Below are 20,725 nucleotides of genomic sequence, written 5' to 3'. Positions count from 1 at the left end.
CAGGACTCCCTTCCAGAGGGGTTGCTAGTAGGGGCTGTGATAGAAAACATCTGGAGTTAGGTGCAGCTTTGGGGAATGACCTGGAAAATGTCTCAGATACCTTTTCAGAGCTCTGGAGAGCAGTACTACCAGAGGGGCAAGCTGGAGTCTCTATCAAGCCAGAGACAGATGGAGAACCTCTGGAGAAAGGAACATGGGTGTACAGTGATCCTGAATTCCTTAAGGGAGTGAGTACATATAGGGAAGCAGACCTTGTTCATTGAACCCATTTACCTCAATGTTTGCTTATATGGAAATGCGGGAAAGTCCTGGAAGGGAATTGCAAGAGGGCTTTCCCCATATTCAAGCCTGTCCCAGAAAAAGGCTGAGTCAGAGCTGCCAGGAAAAGGACAGCCTTGCTTGAAGTAAAGTTAAGACTGCACTTATTGTTTGCAGGAGAATGACATCACTGAGTGAGATCATTGGCATGGACCGGGTTATTCACAGTGTGCTGTGACACCTAATGTAATGCCTAATAAAAGCTGTTGAGTTGAGCATTCCTTATGATTGTTCATTTGTATAAAAGAAAAGGAAAGCAAGGCCCTTTGATGTGCCCCTGCCCATGGATGCCCAACACAAAGGAGGATGTGGAAGTGAGATGGGATTTCTATGCTAGTAACCTTCAAAGCTTCCTCTTAACATGATGTCAAACCAACATTTTTTCCTTAGTGGGATGGATCAGGGAAAGGTGCATGGCTCAGTAGTGGAAAGCATTGCTTTGCATGCAAAAAGTTATGGCTTCATTCCTTGGCATTTCCAGATAGAGCCTAAGGAATACTCCCACCTGAAACCCCAGAGAGCCTATGACAGGTCATTGTGTAGATTGGGGATTCCAAGCTATTATTGGGTCAGAGGTACCACCAAAATACCAATGTCCAAGAAGGAAAAACCCAACGCTTGGAACGCCACTTTTCCCCAGCAGGCAAAACCACAAATGAAACATGCATTAAAAGAGAAGGAGACAGCATCCCCTCAAAGAACAGGCAGACCCTCCACACAAGCAACCAAGCTCCCCTCATTTTATACACAAACAATTTTTCAGAAATCGGGAAGAGTAGGAGACCTTGGCAGGTGCCAAGCATGTATCTGAGGGTACTGTGGGGCCTGTGGTTGCCACATTGGAAACCCTTGATATTGAGCTAGATGAAACAATGCTCTAACTAGGGAGGGGCTGTGATTCAGTGGTGGAGCACATGCAGAGGGTCCTAGGTGCAGGTACACTTAACTTGGGCACCTGGAGAACAACAGTCAGTGTGGATAATACGGAGCAAAATGAACTAGGGCAGCTTTTTGTGTTCCTTGGGTATTTACCATTCTCATTCTTTGTGGGAGTTCATGGAGAACCTAAGCTGGTTTTCTGCTTCGTCCTCACATTCGACACCATATGCTATCTAAAAGCTGCAGCACTGCTGCCTTCTGCCATGTCTGTTCTCATATCCTGATATCCCCTGGCCTTTCCACCTTCCTCAGCTACCTAAATATCTCCTTGACCTCAAACAACTTTGCCCTGCACCACCACATTGCCATTAGGAATGGGTGGCTCTGTCAATGTCGGTTTTCTCTGTTTCTAACTTTTCCAATCTTGCATCCAGTTCTTTGCATTCCTGCAGCATTCTTTTTAAAATCCTCATGAAAATTTCTCAGCATCCTAGTGTGAATTTCTCCTAATAAACACATCTGTATGCAGTTTTGCCTAATATATGCATGTGTGCAAAGCAACTTCCCCTTACACTGGATGTCTCTGTTATTTTTACCAATACATGCAAACTGATCCACACTTTACCCTAGTATGTGCATTTTTGTACACATTACTTTACTGGATAACTGTGCTGCAAAATTGAAAGATGTGTGAATTTCAAAGGATGGCTGTGTTGGAGTTGGAGCATATTGTTTCGGAAAGTGTGAATGTGGGAGCTTCTCCTTTCAATGTAAACTGAATTGAATCTCTCCCCCATCCCGAAGTGCCTCTTACAGCACCTTTAGGGTATCACTTTTCTCTTTCTTCAAATCCCTCCTCATGGCGACCCAGCTTTTCTGTGAAGCCTTTGCATAGCCAAAGATCCCATGGAGACACCCTCATTTTCAGTGAACAGGGAAAATCTGTACAACTGGCTATCAACAGACCCTCTATGGCAGGGGCGGCCAACATGGCGCTCTCCAGATATTGTTGGAGTCCCAACTATCATCACCCCCAGCCAGTATGGTGAATGACTGGTGGTAAAAGTTTTACTGGTGGTAAAAGTTTAACTTATGGAAGTGGTATTATATGCTACAAAACACTGACGTTTCTACGTGGTATATGATAAAATCACATAAATGTACAGTGGATAAAATCAATTAAAATAAGCTGAAAAATCAGAAAGCTTGCTTAAAATGCCTGCTGAAATAGAAATGTCAAGTGCCTGATGTTCAAGAGGGAGAGGGCCTTTCTGATCTCCTCTGGGATGGAGCTCCACAGAATCGAGCCCACAATACTGAACACACAGCTCCTGGTGGATGCAAGCTGTGCGTCTGAACCATGGGGGAATCGCTAACAGTGATTCCCTGAAAATCTCAGTGATTGGGCAGAGCTATAAGGAATTGGGGGGACCTTAAGGTATTCTGCACTTAAGTTGTTAAGGGCCTTATAAATCAACACAAAAACTTTGAATTTGGCCTGACAACATACGGGCAGCGAGTGCAAACTTCTGACCACTGGAGTATATGTGTTGGTGGTAGTCTGTCCCCACCAATAGTTCAGCTGCAACATGTTGTACCAGCCAGAGCTTCTGTACCAGGCCCAACTGTAGTTCCTCACAGATCTCATTGCAATACAAGCAATCCTCATTTTGTGTGGGGGTTACTTGTGTGTCAGCGGAACCCACATAAAGCATTCGACTCCACTCCCATTCCATCCTTTTAGGGATGTTTTGGGGTCACTTCTGGGTTCGGTGCTGTGCATGTGTGCGCATTCGCGTGTAAATCGGCCATTGCCTGTGCAGCGAACTCCCTGTTTGTGTGGGGGTTACATTCTGGGTCACTGCATATGTAAGTCTGTTCCGCCCCTGTTCTGCCCCTTCCAGGATCAAAAGCTGTGTACATGTGTCCTTGTTTGTGTGCAAAATGGTCATTCCTTGTGATTTAGTTTTGAGATTACCGGTGCATGAATCACTGTGACCAGGCTATCTTTGCTCAAGTATAGCTGTAATTGTCATACCAGATGTAACAGGTAAAAGGCACTCCAAGCCACTGAGGCTACCTGAGTCTCGGGTGGCAGGGGTAAATCATGGTGCATTCCCCAAACTATGGAACTTTTCTTTCAGAGGGAGTGCAACCATTTCCAGAGTAAGCAACTGGCCAGTCTCATGTTGTAGTCCAGCAACCTCTAGGGTCACCACACTGGCCACCTTTGACATTTGAGCACTTGGGCATGATCACTTGCCTCAGCCTCAATAGAGCTCACATTTGTTATGTGTGTCTGCTGTACGATTTCAACTCCTTTGACTATATTTCAGAGTTTGCACCAGCAGAGGGTGCTGCGCTCACAATTTTAGCAACTCAGAGAATTCAGAGGAATGGCAAATAAGGTTACTTGTTCGGGGAATGTTGATATGAAAATGGAAATAACAAGACAACTTTATTCTTCCGCAGGTTTTTTTGTCCAAAAAAATATTATTGTTATTAATATTTTCTTGCTCCCTAGCCAGCTGCTGTGGATCGTGATGATATTAGGAATGACAGCTAAGATTTCTTTTTCCACCCGCTATGAGAGAGGCTTATTTCAATTTTCTGTAATCCGGAGAAGGGGAAGGTGTCCTTCTGTTGTTGACCTCTGCTTGAAGACTCAAGGAGAAAAAGCATAAGCACCGGCCAACTCTTGGGAGGCTGGGTGTCATGGCAAGCCTCGAGAGAAAATGCCGTGTCTCTGGAGGCTTTGAGCCCCAGAGCAATCAGATCCACCTTGTTCATAAATTCAGTTGCTGGGGCAGAATGAGAGCAGAATGAGGCCAAGCCCAGACAAAAAAATGAAAAGTAAATGCATGGGCATAACCAGGATTTTTTGGGGGGGACAGGCCTTTCGTTAGGGGGGCAGAATCTGAGTTATGTATTTTTATTGATTTTTTTTGGGGGGGGGAACTGCCCTTCCCTGCCCCCCCCCGGCTATGCCCATGAGTAAAAGCATAAAGAAGAAAATTGTGAGCTGCATTGTGTCCTTCCGAAGAGTGAGTAATCTATGATTGTTTGGATGTTGCTGGACTGGAAATTACATTATCCTTGACCCCCAGTGGTGTCTGATGCCCATTGGGATTGGCAGGGCAGAAGGTAGGGAGCACAACCCGTAGGTAAAGTCAGAGCTAATGACAAGAAGATGGTAAGGTGGAGGCAGACTGAGGTTGGTGGGGCAGTGCCCCAGAGTACCAGCCCCTAGTGCTGACCACTGGGTTTTCTAGCTGGGGCTGATGGGAGTTTGAGTTCAGTGACATGGGAAGTATCACAGGTCCCCCCCCCACCTGGTCTGTACCACTATGGAACTGCCCATTGCATTCCATTTCCATTAGCTAGAAAAGTCTGTATGTCACTCTAGTGCTACCCACAATTCTGGCTCCAGGTTTTGCCAAGGTAGCTTGGTGGGGGTGTCCCCACTTTGAGTGGGCCCCACCACCTCTTCCTTACCCTGTCACCTCTGCCTATTTCCTTGTCCTCTCCTTGGGGGCTCACATCTGCCCAGTTTTCCTAAAGGAGCACTGAAGGCAAATTGAGGGTGTTGTTCCATTGCACCCGGCAATGCACCCCTCCCTTGCCAAGTACAGATTGTCCAGAGAAGGAATATATATGATGCAATTGATCCAGAGGGGCAGAGCTTTGCTACTTTTTACAACATTCTAAGACAGTGTTCAAGGTCAAAGCCTGGATCACGAGCTCCTAGGAAAGAGATTATATTATAGTCATCTCTCGAACGGTCATTTGATGCAAAATGTGAAATAATCTTTCTGTGTCATCAGTGAGTATCACCCCTGAGCGCAGTGAAAGAGGATGCATGTGGGATGAAGTCAGAGTTTTACAGAGAGATGTGCTGGGTGCCTCTTGCTAGGCTGAAATGTACTGAGAGACAGATTACCTGACCGTAAACAGAGGGGGAGAGAGAGAACGAACTTCACAGTTCCACACTGGCTTGACTCTGCTTGTGAGAGCATCTCCAGGAGGCAAATGCCTTTGTAATAGAGACTTTTTGCAGGTACCTGGCAAAGGAATGGTGCTGAGTTTGTGTCAGGGCTGCGTACTTCGGAAGAGAGGTTGACATATATAATGTTGTGCAGGTTTCATTCTCTGGTGGCTTGTAAAAAAACCCGAAAGATGCGCCAACTTTCTCTTGTGTGCATGCGTGCCTGTCCCTCCCACATGACCTTGGCTATTTTCTTATCAACACTATTAATGTGAATTAGGGAAGGCGGCGTGTGCAACATTTTACGGTAATGATTTATTACCTGCCCTTCACCCTAGGTTCCCAGGGTGGGTGACAACAATTTAAAACAACAAAGCTAAAAACAAATTATGGAATAGGTCCTAAATGTATACCTCTCAGGTCTCAAAGGCCCAGGTAAAGAGGTTTGTCTTCCCTCATATGATGAAAACTGTATAGTGAAGGTGCCAGATCCACCTCTTTCAGGAATTCTTTCGCTGCGATTCCTTTATTTCAGGGGGTTGGGTTAGATGACCCTTGGGGTCCCTTCCAACTCTACAGTCCTTTGATTCTATAATTATGGTGATTGACTAATAAAAAAACGCAGCTTAAGCGAAAGTCAAAAGTGAGGGGTGCCTGCTGAATCTCTGCTGGAAGAGCATTCCACAGCGTGGGACCAGCAACACTAAAAGTCTGGTTCTAGTTGAGCCTCTGTAACATGGGAGATAACTAATAGCCCCCGGATACTTCAGGGTAGGAATGGAGTCCAGTGGCACTTAGCAAGTGGCAGAGGATAGCTATCAAGTGCCACTCTTTGATCTGCTAGACTCCCTTTCCCCCTCCACATGCTGAGAATAGAACTTGATACAGTGGTGCCTCGCAAGACGAAAAGAATCCGTTCTGTGATTCTCTTCGTCTAGCGGTTTTTTCGTCTTGCGAAGCAAGCCCATTGACGGATAAGCGGATTAGCGCTATTAGCGGCTTTTAGCGGCTTATCTGCTGATCGGATCAGCTGATAAGCGGATTAGCGGATTAGAAAAAGGGGGGAGGAAAAAAAACCAGCAGGAACTCGCAAGACATTGTCATCTTGCGAAGCAAGCCCATAGGAAATTCGTTTTGCGAACCACCTCCAAAACGGAAAACCCTTTCGTCTAGCGGGTTTTCCATCTTGCAAGGCATTCGTCTTGCGGGGCACCACTGTACTTTCTGCGTACAGATCTCTACTGTTAAGCTATGATGCACACACCTTCAAGATACAGGTTATGAACATAGTAACCTTCCTGGGAGCATTGATTTGTCAAGCAAAGTGCATGCATTACCATTGAACTTTTGTCCCTATGCCTCGGACATTGCAGTGCTGCTTCCAGTCAGAGAATGCCATACTGGGACTGATAGACCAATGTCCCATCCTGGCTCCATGCATCCATCAGCGGGCAGCAAAAATCCATTTATCCTCAAAGAAAGGGTCTGCTGGGCTTTGGGCAATGTGCCCAGAGACCAGGATGAGTCCTCCACTTCAAAGTTTTTGCCTTCGCCTTGAATGCTGTCCTATCAAAATAATCTGCGGATTACCACCGGTTGAGTTTATTGGCAGCAGAGATAGTGTAGGTGTTTTTTTCCGGTCGTACAGGGGGAAGTGGAGATAAGAGGGAGGAGGAGGAGAGCAGGAGGACAACTTGACGAACTGACTAAGATAAATTTAGTGTGCTACAGGAAATCGAAATGGGAAATAAAGATCTCCAGGAACTGAAATATTTAAAAAGATAGAGAAGTTAGGCCACAGGCGTGAGCCGTTCCAAGCCCTGATTTCCCCAACAAGCTGATCCTTAAATCAATCTATCACCCTAGCCAGACAGAATATTGTAAAGCTAATAGAATGGAAGAAAAATTGAAATGGAAGTGAGGCCATTCTATGAAGTAAAATGACAGAATCCCTGAAATTTCCATTATAATTACAAACATATTTCCATCCTTGCTGCTCCCCCACATCTGCTATGCCTTCCTCTAAGTGTATACATAGATATTATTAAGATCACCTCACTTTATTTGGTGAGAAGGCTGCAGCTCTTACCTGAGTTTGGTTTCCTTTGGAAGCATATTGGCATTCTGTAATGCTTGTGTCTATTTACAAATATATACTGGCTGGTCCTAAGCCAGGAGCAGCCGATGTAGTGCCCTACAGATGTTGGTAGACTACAGCTCCCATCAGCCCCAGCCAGTATTGCCAGTGGCAGGGATGATGGGAGCGGCCCTCCAACCACATCTGGAGGACACTATATGGGCAAGGGCACAGGGAACACTCCCAACAGGCAGCCAAAGTCCATCACTTCCATGTTGGGTCACTCCAAACTCTGGCTCTGGCTCCATCTGTCCTTCAAACTTCAGTTCTCTCCCTTTGTTTTTATCACAGACACTTGCCTGGTGTAGAGCATCCATTTTCCATGCAGAAGGTCCTCTCTGAAACCTTGGAGGCCACTGCTGATCAGTGGTGACAGCACTGAGCTAGATGGACCAGTTGTTTGACATGGTATAAGGAAGCTTCCTGTGCAATCAAAATGCCAGCATCAAACTGTGAGTATCAGAATGCCAGATCCTAATTTAATCTAGATTTACCCTTTCCTCAAAAAACCCCCCAGTAAGTAAAACAAAACAAAACAAAACAAAACAAGAGTATGTTGTCAGCAACTGAACTGCAATATCTGAATGACTCATTTGCAATATTAACCCCCTATCTGGAAACTCCTTAAAACTGTTATCTATAGACACACTTAAGGTAAAGGTACCCCTGACCATTAGGTCCAGTCGTGGACGACTCTGGGGTTGTGACGCTCATCTCGCTCTATAGGCCGAGGGAGCCGGCGTTTGTCCGCAGACAGCTTCCGTGTCACGTGGCCAGCATGACTAAGCCGCTTCTGGTGAACCAGAGCAGCGCACGGAAACGCCGTTTACCTTCCCACCGGAGCGGTACCTATTTATCTACTTGCACTTGACATGCTTTCGAACTGCTAGGTGGGCAGGAGCTGGAACCAAGCAACGGGAGCTCACTCCTTCGCGGGGATTCGAACCGCCGACCTTCTGATCGGCAAACCCTAGGCTCTGTGGTTTAGACCACAGCGCCACCCGTGTCCCTATAGACACACTTACTTGGGTGTAAATCCTATTAGATGGGTTACTTTGGGCTCCCAGTCTCTTTCTCCTCCCTCCCCTTTCCCTGGGGAGATCACTTCGGTTCTGCTGATGCAGCGGTTTGGCTTCACCCCCGGAGGTGCACTCCATTGTCTCTCAATACAGATGGATGCCAACAACATATTTTCCTTGCAAAATTAGACATTCAGTATTCTGCACTGTATCCAATGTGAGTCATATTTAGGGATGCAAGTAAGCATCCTTTTCTGGTTTGCCCTATATTTGCTTCATGCAGCACTGTTTCCATTCCACTGCAATTCGTCTTGTGCCAAAAACTACATTATTTGTCTCACTGTCTGCTGTTGCGATATTACATCACTTCTGTAATTAATTATGTTGTCATTAATTTATGCCATCTCATTAGTAATGCAGATGGGGGATGGATGAACATAAACTTGTAGCATTTGCAGACTGAAAGTAACAGCAACAGTGAAGACCACTCGTATTCACTGGGTTGATTTCTGTTCTGGACATCGGACAAATAAGTGAACATGGGCAATTTCTGCTAAGGTTTCTGTTATCATTGGAATTCTCCAACATCCCTAGTCGTTCCTGGAGTAGATCCATTGAAAATAATCGACATGACTATCTTCTGCCCATTTATTTCCATGAAACTAATTTGAGTAGAAATTAGTTGGTAAGAACCTCTTGTTTCCATTTCATTCTTGAAGCGCCTGTAACCTGACGTACCACTGTACTTTAAAAAACGTACAATCTCCTACTTTATGGGGAAATGTTAAATGAAATGGTAAAGTCAGCACAAATAAAGTGGGCTCAGGATTTAGATCATAATATACAATTTGAAGATTGGGAAAAGATGTGGAGGGTGAATCTAAAATTTACAGATTGTATCTTACTGAGAGAGAATTATATGAAAATGATGTATAGATGGTATACAGCACCAGAGAAAGCGGTCAAAATGTATAAAAAGGAATCAAAAACTTGTTGGAAATGTAAAGAAAAAGATGGTACATTCTATCATATGTGGTGGGAATGCAAAAAGATTAGAACATTGGGAAATGATATATAATGAATTGAAAAAAATGTTTTAAAAGACTTTTGTTAAGAAACCAGAAGCATTCCTCCTAGGAATTTTAGACCAAGATGTAAGAAAAGAAATTTGGAAATTATTTATGTACGCAACAACAGCGGCAAGAATTATACTAGCACAAACTTGGAAGACAGAAGAAATACCAAGGAAAGAACAATGGCAAAGGAAACTGGCAAAACTAACGGAAAAATTACATGAAAAGGACAACAAAGATTTCAAAAGAGAATGGGAACCATTTACAACATATATGAAGAGGCAACATAAAGAAATGGACTCACTGGCAGGGTTTGAGTAAACAATCACAACTGTATACAACAAAAAATACGACTATAGTGGTACCTCGGGTTACAGACGCTTCAGGTTACAGACTCCACTAACCCAGAAATAGTACCTTGGGTTAAGAACTTTGCTTCAGGATGAGAACAGAAATCGTGCAGCGGTGGCGTGGCAGCAGTGGGAGGCCCCATTAGGTAAAGTGGTGCTTCAGGTTAAGAACAGTTTCAGGTTAAGAACAGACCTCCGGAACGAATTAAGTTCTTAACCTGAGGTACCACTGTATATGTATTGGGATAATTTTGGGGAAACAATACGCAGGGTGAACAATATGGAAATAAAGCAAAACGGGAGTATGAGGGAAGTCTAGGGGAGGAGGGTGGAAATATCAAAAAATGTTAAAGATATATTGTTAGAAGTATACATGGAAAAATCAAATATATATATCTGGGGCGGGAATCTTTGCCCCCAGCAAGTTTAGAGTCCAAGTAAGTTATTGGAAATTGGATGCTATTAAGCACCGCCTTGTGTGTTTTTTCCTGCTTGCTTCCATCACGTTGGAGGCAATCACGACTCCAGCCTGTCGGAAGATTGCCTTGTCCATTCCAATGATCTTTAACTGCCCGTTTTCACGGCAAAAATCACAAACGCTTTTCTCATTGTCCGGTTGCCTTGCCGGTCGCTTCCCATTTCTTTGCTTTCCAATCCCAGGACTCTGAGCCAGTCACATCCCATCAGGCCTTTTCTACATCTTGCCCCCCCCTTTTTTTTCCTTTTGGTTGCCAGCAGGTCCCCTGATGGCTTCAGCTTCTAAGAACATTGCCGCCATGATAAGCTGGGAGGTTATCATGTGTGTGTGCTGATATTCTTGGGCTTGCTGCTGAATGTATATTGAGATTTCTGTTTGCCAAGGCTAAAGGGAGCAAGCATCAGGGAAAAGGGGGCACCGTCCCCAACCTCCATCTGCTCTCAGCTAACCCCCACCCACCTTCCTGCCTTCTTATTTACAACCAGTCCAAAGGGTAGACACCAGCTTCTTCCTCCTTTTTCTCACTGATGACCTTGCAGAACAAGGATGGGGACAAAAGTAGATTTAGTTGGCTCTGTCTGTCATTGGCTCCGGCTTCACCTACTGTTAGGCTTCCTGGCTGCTTCCTCATCAGTCGCAGTGAGTACCAGCCATCACTAGGAGCCTTTTTTGTGGGTCAACGTTCCTTCCAAAGATCAGGCCACAAAGAATGTAGACAGGTGAGCAGGTGTCTGAGTAGAGGCAATGTAATGCTAAGTAGGAACCAAAGGGTGCTATGAGTGGCTCCACAGAGGGAAGCAGTTCTGGGGAACACCAGTGGAGAACGGAAACCTGCAAACAGTGGTTTTTTTAAAGGTGCTGAGAATAGATAGGAGACCTCTCAGAGATATTCCCATAACAAACTACAGTTCCCAGGATTCTTTGGGAAAAGCCTTGGCTGTTTGTGGTATAAAAGTGCTTTAAATGTATGATGGTGATGTGACCGAAGTTTGCAATTACAGTGGTGCCCCGCAAGACGAATGCCTCGCAAGACGGAAAACCCGCTAGACGAAAGGGTTTTCCGTTTTTGAGCTGCTTCGCAAGACGATTTTCCCTATGGGCTTGTTTTGCAAGACAAAAACGTCTTGCGAGTGTTCCGATTTTTCCCCGCTCCCCCCCCCTTTTCTAAGCCGCTAATCCACTAAGCCTTTAATAGCCGCTAAGCCTTTAATAGCCGCTAAGCCTTTAATAGCCGCTAAACCGCTAATAGCGCTAATCCGCTAATCCGCTAATAGGGTTGCTTCACAAGACGAAAAAACCGCTAGATGAAGAGACTCGCGGAACGGATTAATTTCGTCTTGCGAGGCACCACTGTACATACCACCGCAGTTTATATTTGCACATCTGGATTGAAATTAAACCACTTTTCTACAATGTAAAGTGATATTGCTGCTGCTATTTGTAGTAGTAAATTTGCATGCTCCTTTTCTAAACGAATGGGTTGTTTCCAGATGACCTGTTTCTGTGAGCACTCATCCTGATTTTTTTTACTGGGTGTTTACACATCTTGCCATTCAACATTCATTCATCTTGCACTTTTCAGTTCTTTTCATCATCACTTTCCGAACTGCGAAAAGCTTGTTTAATTTGTTGTTGTTGCATCCTGGTGACAATGTTTTGATCCTCTGTAATTACACAAATCGAACTTTTCATTAGATAACTATATGCTTGAGCCCCTCCCTCAAAATAGTGGCAGTCTGGAGGCAACCCCTAACCTGAGGCTTCCAATGCCTTGACCTTCCCGTGTGGATTAGAAAGTGAGGAATGGTATGGGCCTGTCAGCTTCTGTTAGGTCTTTGGGAAGAATTAGTTGCTTTTTCAGGTGACTGTATATGTGCCCAGTGAAACACCCCATTTACCATACCCTTCATTTGATTTGGTAAGCTTGGAATTCGACCCTTCCCACTGTAGGTTTCCCGGTCTCATTGCAGGCCTTACAAAAGCAATCTAGTTTGTCTTTCTCCCCCGCTCCCCCCACATCTTCCCACCAAGCCCCACTGTGCATACAGCTGCTAAATAAAAAAAGCATGTAATAGAGATAGTTGGATTGTCAGGTTTCATAAAGTAGCCTAGGAATCTACAAGCCAGCCTTTCTTCGCCAGCCTCGCTCCTTCTCCCGTAACTGAGCTAACAAGATATCTCAAGGATATTCCGGTTAAGTGGTTGCAACATGAGCAATCGGCAAGAAGGATGTTGGGTCGGGCGGGGGGGGGGGGTACTGTGCTGTGCTTTTCTGAAGGGAGAAGGGAAAAGGAAGAGACAGAGATTTGTGCCATGTGGCATCAGGTGAGGCTTTGCAGCCTCAGTGGACTAGGCGGATGAAGCACCAAGGTGGAAATCAAAGGGTCCTTGGCATCACTCAAATCTGGAACACTTGTTCAATATTTTCTTTACATTAAGTGCCTATTAGGGGAGAGGGGTTGGCTAGGTCTCCTTAGGGATATTTCAACCCCATTCCTGGATTGTCAGCTTTCATTTAAGGTTCCTTCAGGGACGTGGGTGGTTTTCTTGCCTAAACCACTGAGCCTATTGGGCTCGCCGATCGGAAGGTTGGCGCTTCGAATCCGCGAGACGGGGTGAGCTCCCATTGCTCTGTCCCAGCTTCTGCCAACCTAGCAGTTTGAAAGCATGCCAGTGCAAGTAAATAAGTACCGCTGCGGCAGGAAGGTAAACGGCATTTCCGTGCACTCTGGCACTCATCACGGTGTCCCATTGCGCCAGAAGTCATGCTGGTCACATGACCCAGAAAACTGTCTGTGGACCAACACTAACTCCCTCTGCCTGAAGCGAAATGAGTGCCGCACCCCATAGTTGCCTTTGACTGGACTTAACTGTCCAGGGGTCTTTACCTTGCCTTTTACCTTCACGTATCTAGTTTGTTGAACACTCATCCTGATTTGCTTACACAAAGCTTAAATAGTGGTTAGATTGGGAACAGGAACATTCCACACTGCAACATTTTGTTGCCACCACGTGTGTGTCCCTATATAAGATAGGCCTGCTAAGACAGAGCACAGCAGCTGCTTGTCTTAATGGTACCTAGTAGCTTTTTGCTGCTGCTGCTGTTTTAAAAAGGCTATTAAACACCTTGAGCATTTTGTAAAAAAAAGGAAAGACGGGGCATAACATATTTTGAATAAAGAATCCAACAATGATAACTTCATGATAGAGGAAAAATAATGGGAACTACCTAGTCCAAGGTATGTAATATTGTAGTCATGTTGCCAAATAACTCTCTGGTAGCCCTCCTGTTTTTCCTTCCTTAAAGCACAATGGATAAATTTACCTCAGACTTTTCGCCTCTGAAAGAATAAAGTCATGGGCACCCATTATTGGCTTTCTTTTACCTCAGTTGATGCATCAACTGAGATGAATATACCTTTTTGCTCCATTGGAGGGGGATAGAACAAAAAAAAAAAAAAATGGAAAAAATGATGGGAAACATCGATATTCTCCATCTCCTAAAACCCAGCAACTTGCCTTTTGACACTCCATCTTCACAAAGCCTCTGCTCTCTGAAGATTAATTGATGTTGTGGTCCACTCAGCCTGTTTCCAAATCCCTTTTGAGCCACCTTTTAAAAACCACCTGCCTTTAAGAATAAATAAATAAATAAAAGTCACCAAGTCTCTCTCCCCCCCCCCTTTTAAAAAAGGAACCTGGATTCTCAAATGATTGTCCAGCTTGACAAATTGGATTCTGAAAGCTGATTCTTGAAAGAAAAGGCCGCAGGTTTGACAAGACAAGAAACAGCTCATCCTCTGAGGCGGGAGGATAAATAAATAAATAATGGAAAGAAAAGAAATCCCATTCTTCTACTCTTGCGCGACTCAATGGGCAACCCCCCCACCCTTGTTGCTGATAAGATTATCTCCTCTGTGATAGGCGGCAGAGCCGTACAATGGAGACCTAAAGCAAGCTGTACTTTTGATAACCCCCTGATTAATAGAACTGTCCAATGAGGACCTTGGCATCTGGGAAGAATGATTAATGACATTTTATGTGACCTTAGACCCTTCCCTCTTCCCCAGGAAACATGGGGAAGAGAAGGGCGATAGTCGCTGGTGAATTCTCTCAGGCTGACAACTTCAGATTTGCGCCCGACACCCTTTTGTGTATCGGAAATGGCACTCTGGCAGGAGGCAGTCCCTTTCTCACAAAAATCAATAGCTACTTTGCCAGTCCCTTTACCGAGACATGGACTTGACTGCGCCCGTTCCAAAAAGGCGGCCTTTTTTTCAATAAGGAGATGGACTCCACCGCCACCGCCACCACTGTTTTTGACACACATCTACTCCAGGCTCCCAAATTCACTTGCCATTATCTGGAATGGGACTGCCCTGCAAGTGACCATGATGTTAAGGACAAGTCAGAGCCGGTCTGAAAATGCCCTAAACTGCATTTAGTCCAAACAAAACCTATTACTGTGTGGAGTCAAGCTCTGAAAACCACAGTTGTGCAGTTTTGTGGTAAAAGTTAGTTGTGGAAAGTGCAGGGTGGTTTGGTATCCATGCTGCCACGTAATTCCCTAAGTGGTTGAGCTCTTCAATTTGATTTCATATTTCTATGCAGTTTTTCCAGTAACAAGGTTCATTTTTTTATTTAAAACAGTTATATACCACTTTAATATTTGAAAACATCATAGCCTAGATGATCTATCTTGCGCCAGCTGATGAACATCAGACAGATGTAAATAATACTTACCGTAAGTCCCTCTACCATTTTTCCTATTTTTTCCATGTTTGCCCATCAGTTTGCACTGTTTTTTTAAGTCCTCATGAAAATTCAGCATATGAATGTGAATTTTTCCCAATATCCCGAATATTGTAAAGCAATATTTCCTAATATAATGCATTTTTGTTTGCTTTTTTCAGTAATTTATGCACACTTTATTTGTTTAACGTATTACATGTCTATCCTGCCCCTGCTCCCAAAGGAGCTCAGAGCAGCAAACAAGTGATAAGACAATAACGTATTTTTAAAAGTCTTTAAAGAAATTACAGTACATATATAGACTGAGAAAGATCTCTGCTTAGAAGCCTTGTTGAAACAGGTTCTTCCTGCTGCAAGGACAACCAAGATGGCCCTTGTCTAATATTCAAGGGGAGGGAATTCTGAAGGGCAGGTGCCAGAACACCGAAGGACCAATTCCTATATTGTATGGGATGAACATCCTGATAAGCTAGTATCTGCAGAAGACCCTCTCTTCTGCAAAGCACAGTGATTGATTGGTTATATATGGGGTGAGATTATATTTCTGGTATTCTGGCTCCAACCTACATAGGGCTTTACATGGGTATAACCAGGATTTGGGAGGAGGGGAGGTAGGATTCATGTTTTTTTATTGATTTACTTGATTTAGGTGGGGGGGGGAGATGCCCCCCATTCCCCCCCCCCCCGGTACACCTACGGCACTTTACCTAAATTTTGCCTTTTTGCATATATTACTTGGCTGGAGAACTGCATGGCAAAATTCAGAGAAGGACAAGTTGCATTGTCTGACCATTTAGTTCCTATGTTGCTTCAGAAAGTGCAAAGTGGGTATGTTCAACTATAAATGTGAACTGAACCAAATCCCCCCCCAAAAAATCCCTACTGTAGGATGAGGCTTGTCAGCTGATTTCATTTAACCTTAGGATCTGGCACACTTTGTTGCAGGGTGTTTTCTTTCTTTCTTCCTTCCTTCCTTCCTTCCTTTCTTTCTTTCTTTCTTTCTTTCTTTCTTTCTTTCTTTCTTTCTTATAAATACACGCCGCACAACCTAGCGGCTAGCCCAACCAGGAAGGAGAAGGGCTACAGTCAAATGTTCTCAGTCAATATAAAATAAAAATTGTCAGGCAGTGCAAATACTGATGGTCTAAGTTGAAATGGGTAGGTTTCTGAACTGCTGAATCCCCACCTCTCTCATATTCTCTCTCTCTCTCTCTCTCTCTCACTCTCTCTCTCTCTCTCACACACACACACACACAGAGTTTCTAAGGAAATAATTTGCATTGTTGTTTTAACCATAGTTTGAGCCAGCTTAGCTGTGTGAAGCAGGAATTTAAAATCTTGCTCAGTAAAGGGAGTTTTTCCATTGTGCTTGCAGCTGCAGAACTATTAGCCCATTTAATACCAAAAATACCATCCTCTGATACTGGTTTTTGCAGCCCCTCCACCCCACCTCCAACCACCGAGGGGGGGAAACCGCTGACACAGGTCCTCTAATGCAGAAGGTGCTTGTGAACTCCCTGCTGTGACTTTCCCCTCTCCCTTTTATCTTTTTGAATTGCAAATAGAGCTTCAGGTCTGGGGATGAGTCATTTGCTGGCTTGTTAGGCAATGCATAGAAGGCAAGGCGGAAGGAGCTACAAGCAGTTTCACTGCTCTTGCTGATCTCCAGGAGTTTACCTGGCTTTTTACTGTAGCTGGCTTTGTGCAAAACCTTCATCTCTGCAGAGATGGAGCAGTCTCCTATGCTAGGCAGTGTGACAAGTGACTTGCACTCCTACCTAGGGACAATGAGATGGCAGCCTTGAGAGATGCTCCTCAGTGCTGTAATGGTAAATTCTGAAGTGTAGGAAGAGCTCTGCACCAATAGCTGTGTCTCCAAGGAGTGTTTAAAAATGTGGGCATCTTACGCACATTTAACTTGTGCAATTTCAACCTTATGTGGTTGAAGGCTAGCTTGTTGAAACCCCATGAGTTAAATGTGGAGGCAGTGAGAGGAGAAAGCCTTCACTCCCCCCTTGTTCCAGGGGACGGCAGCAGCATTTTGTGGTTCATCTCAGGAGCCAAATGCTGTATTTAATGCATTTCACAATGTTGTGACACGCCCTGAGACATCATAGAATCAAAGTTGGAAGGACCACAAGGGTCATCTAGTTATCTAGTCCTCCTGTAATGCAAGAATCCTTTGCCCAATTTATGCCTTGAACCCACAACCCTGAGATTAAGAGTGTCATGTTCTACCAACTGAGCTATCCTGGTGGTAATGATTTTTTTAAACACACACACATTGTGTGGGTAGGAGAGCATTTTAGTGAATTCACTGAGCATGTTTACTAGACACCCTGAGAATCTGAGGATGAACAGAGCCTAAGGTCCATGCAGTTGCAGATTCCCCCCCCCCCGCCTAATTTTTGTCCTTACGGATTTATGTGGTATCACGAGTCACTTGCTTGAGAACACGACATCCCTCTCACAGATTACTGCTGTCAGCAGATGAACACGGTCACTCAGAAAAATCTATTTCTAGCTCTCTAATGCCATCCCCAGATGCTACTTGTGGTCACTGGTACTGTGTGAAAACAAAACAAAACGTCGAGATTTTTGCTGTAAAGGGTTTGTTTTGAATTTGCTTCAGCAAAGTGCTCAGAGATCTATTAATTAGGAGAGTTGCAGATTAAAAATAAAATAAAACCCTAGCATGATACAAGCAGATGCTTAGCGTTCCCAGTTGCGGGGGACTTGCGGGAGGTCAGCGAGTACAATCTGAGGAGCTGGCAGTACCTAGTTTGCTATCATAGTGAAAACTCTGGCAATCCTAGTCCCTGTGATATTGACAAGGAGAGATGCTTATTTCTCTGAAGGTCGCCTGGCAGCTTCCAAACAGCTGTTCAGCATTGCACGACCTCAGGAATGTTCTGAAATAAGAGGTTTCACTCCTGATTTGCACATAACCGGAGGCTTCTTCAACTTGATGTCTGGTAATGAAGCCTTTGTTGGATCTGCTGTGCTGTATGGAAGTACATCGAGTTGACCATATGGCTGGGGAATATTGGAAGCTGCAATCGTGACGTGGTGCTAATTAACTGGTATCTTTATCTGCCCTGTCTGCGTTATTTTTAACCGTGAAAGGCCTTTAATTATTATTATTTTTAAAAAAACTAAGCCCTTATTAAATTGCCAGTGCAAACAGAAAAGCAGCAACAAATCTAACCCCAATGACAACATAGCCGAAGATCACATACACGCCCGTCTGCTCTTTTCTAAGTCGTATGTAGAGCAAGCAAGCAAGCAAACCCAGCAGCCAAGATTGCTTGGCATGGCTTATTCTTCTGATTTGCAGTATTGGTTTTTCAGTGGTAATCTGAAAAGGAACAATCACACCTTGAAGGCCTATAAGATACAGATATATGAAGTTTCAAAGTAGTGTTTTAGTCTCAGAGTAGCATTTGGGGGCACATCTACACCATACAGTGGTACCTCAGGTTACATACGCTTCAGGTTACAGACTCCGCTAACCCAGAAATAGTGCTTCAGGTTAAGAACTTTGCTTCAGGATGAGAACAGAAATCGGCTCCGGCGGCGCAGCAGCAGGAGGCCCCATTAGCTAAAGTGGTGCTTCAGGTTAAGAACAGTTTCAGGTTAAGTACGGACCTCCGGAACGAATTAAGTACTTAACCCAAGGTACCACTGTACATTTAAAGTACACAACAGCTGCAGACGTTAACCTTAATTAAATGAATCCTTACTTGGAGCACACCTTTAGGTTGAAATGTATTCAGACGGAGACTTGGTATAAAATAACAAACTTCCAAGAAATAGCATGCCTGTTTGTTGTGCCACCCCTATCACATGCTCCTGGCTGTTATTTGTGACCTCCAGGTTGTGGTGGTCCAGACTGATGTCCTGAAACTAGTCTTAATGGTACTGCTGTGTGTGTTTGTGAGTGTTGTGAGAGGCAGTGTAGTGTAATGGTTATAGCCTCAGACTATGTATTTGGAGACCTAGGTTGGAATCCTTTATGGCCGTGAAAGTCACTGGGTGGCCTTGAGCCTGTCACTATCTCTTGGCCTAATCTACTTCACAGGATAGCTGTTAGGATAGATAACACACACACACACACACACACACACACAGAGAGAGAGAGAGAGAGAGAGAGAGAGAGAGAGAGAACGAATGAACCATATGCATCACCCTGAACTCCTAGGAGGAAAGGTAGGATTAAAATGCAATGCCTATAATCACAGCCCTCCAAGCTTCATGCAGAATACTCCTGATATTGAGAGCTGCATTCTGAGATTGCAATTCACGAGCAAATTTAGCAGATGCAACTTGAGCTGTGAAACCAGGGCTCTGCCAAATAGCCCTGAAACGTGGACGTTTTGTGTGTGTGTGTGTGTTTTTGTATCAGAGACCACATAATTCACTCTTGACAACCTGATAGGAGGGCCATTGGCTTCTGCTGAGCTGCAAGGTAGTTCGACATGATGTTACTTGGTGTAATGGTATAGGCGCTCCGGGCTACGGAAAGGCTTACACCTCCCCCCCCCCCGCAAAAAAGGATTCTACTTTGACTCTTATCTGCTGTTGTTTTCTAGTCAAGACAGCTGGCTTCTAGAATTGCCTGACAGAGGAGAGGATGGTTAATCAGAGCAGAATGTTTTGGTACAGTCACGTCTTCTCCTCTTTCTTCCTCTTTCCCTCCACCCGCCCCCTACTAAGGTATCCTGGAGAGCTCCATTTAGTTTGGTCTGAAGTTTAGGCTCCAAACGATGAGAAGGCATCCCAGCAAACAGGGTTCCCACTGCGAAATCCAGCTCGGTCTCTAGTGCTGAAAACACATTGTGCTTGGCGGTGGACATTTCAGCACGGACATTTGTGCACAGCAGCAACACAGGTTTGTTGCATGTGATGCTCCTTTGCCATCACAGCACTGCGCTGTGTCTTTCTACCAGGGGCCAGCCACCCAGCTCCTTACCTTTGTTGGTGTATAGAAGTTGAACTGGCTTCTTTTTGCCTGCATTTCCAAGATTAAAATTAGCACACAGAGCACTATGGCTGCTTGCTTCTAAGCCTTGCTGCTTTCTTTGTTTCTCTTATACTTTATTTCTTTGGTCTCCAAATAACATTAGTTAAGAAGTTTGCAAATAATGATGACAACAACAAGGAGCACCCATCAGTTCCAAATGCGATTGTGGCTCCCACAAAGACACCTTCGCTATATTAATTAACAGGGGCGTATTCCTCCTGGACTGATGAACATCAATATTAAATCTGAAGATGGGAGCACGCATACTGGTTCGGTGACCCCTCCTCAGATTTCCCCTACCCTTCAAAGTCTGTTTGATGATTGGCGGTGGGGAAATTATGATCAGCTTACAGTGGTACCTCGGGTTAAGTACTTAATTCGTTCCGGAGGTCCGTTCTTAACCTGAAACTGTACTTAACCTGAAGCACCACCTTAGCTAATGGGGCCTCCCACTGCTGCCGTGCCGCTGGAGGACGATTTCTGTTCTTACCTTAAGCAAAGTTCTTAACCCGAGGTAATATTTCTGGGTTAGTGGAGTCAGTAACCTGAAGCGTATGTAACCTGAAGTGTATGTACCCTGAGGTACCACTGTAGAAGGAAAGTGGAGTTTTGTGTGAGAGTGTGCATGCAAGAAGGTGGGGGGGGGGGCGTCTAAGTTTTAGGGTGGGGCATAAAGGCAAATACCAGTTTGAGCATCTAAAGGAAAACTAG

General features: G+C 44.6%; 1 protein-coding gene across 1 annotated transcript in view; it reads left to right on the top strand.

The window, feature by feature from the left end:
- The window catches only part of MRPS23 (mitochondrial ribosomal protein S23), a 52,368-nt gene that overhangs the window by 25,889 nt on the left and 5,754 nt on the right, over positions 1-20,725 (top strand). The window contains exon 9 of the mRNA XM_083480161.1: positions 7,611-7,771. The gene's annotated coding sequence lies outside the window, so the exon portion shown is untranslated. The remainder of the gene's footprint in view (positions 1-7,610; positions 7,772-20,725) is intronic.

Source organism: Podarcis liolepis (assembly GCF_965112155.1).
Source record: "Podarcis liolepis genome assembly, chromosome: 16".
NCBI classification, from domain to species: Eukaryota; Metazoa; Chordata; class Lepidosauria; order Squamata; family Lacertidae; genus Podarcis; species Podarcis liolepis.
Note: the sequence above shows the minus strand (reverse complement) of the source record. Positions and strands in the feature narration are given on the sequence as shown.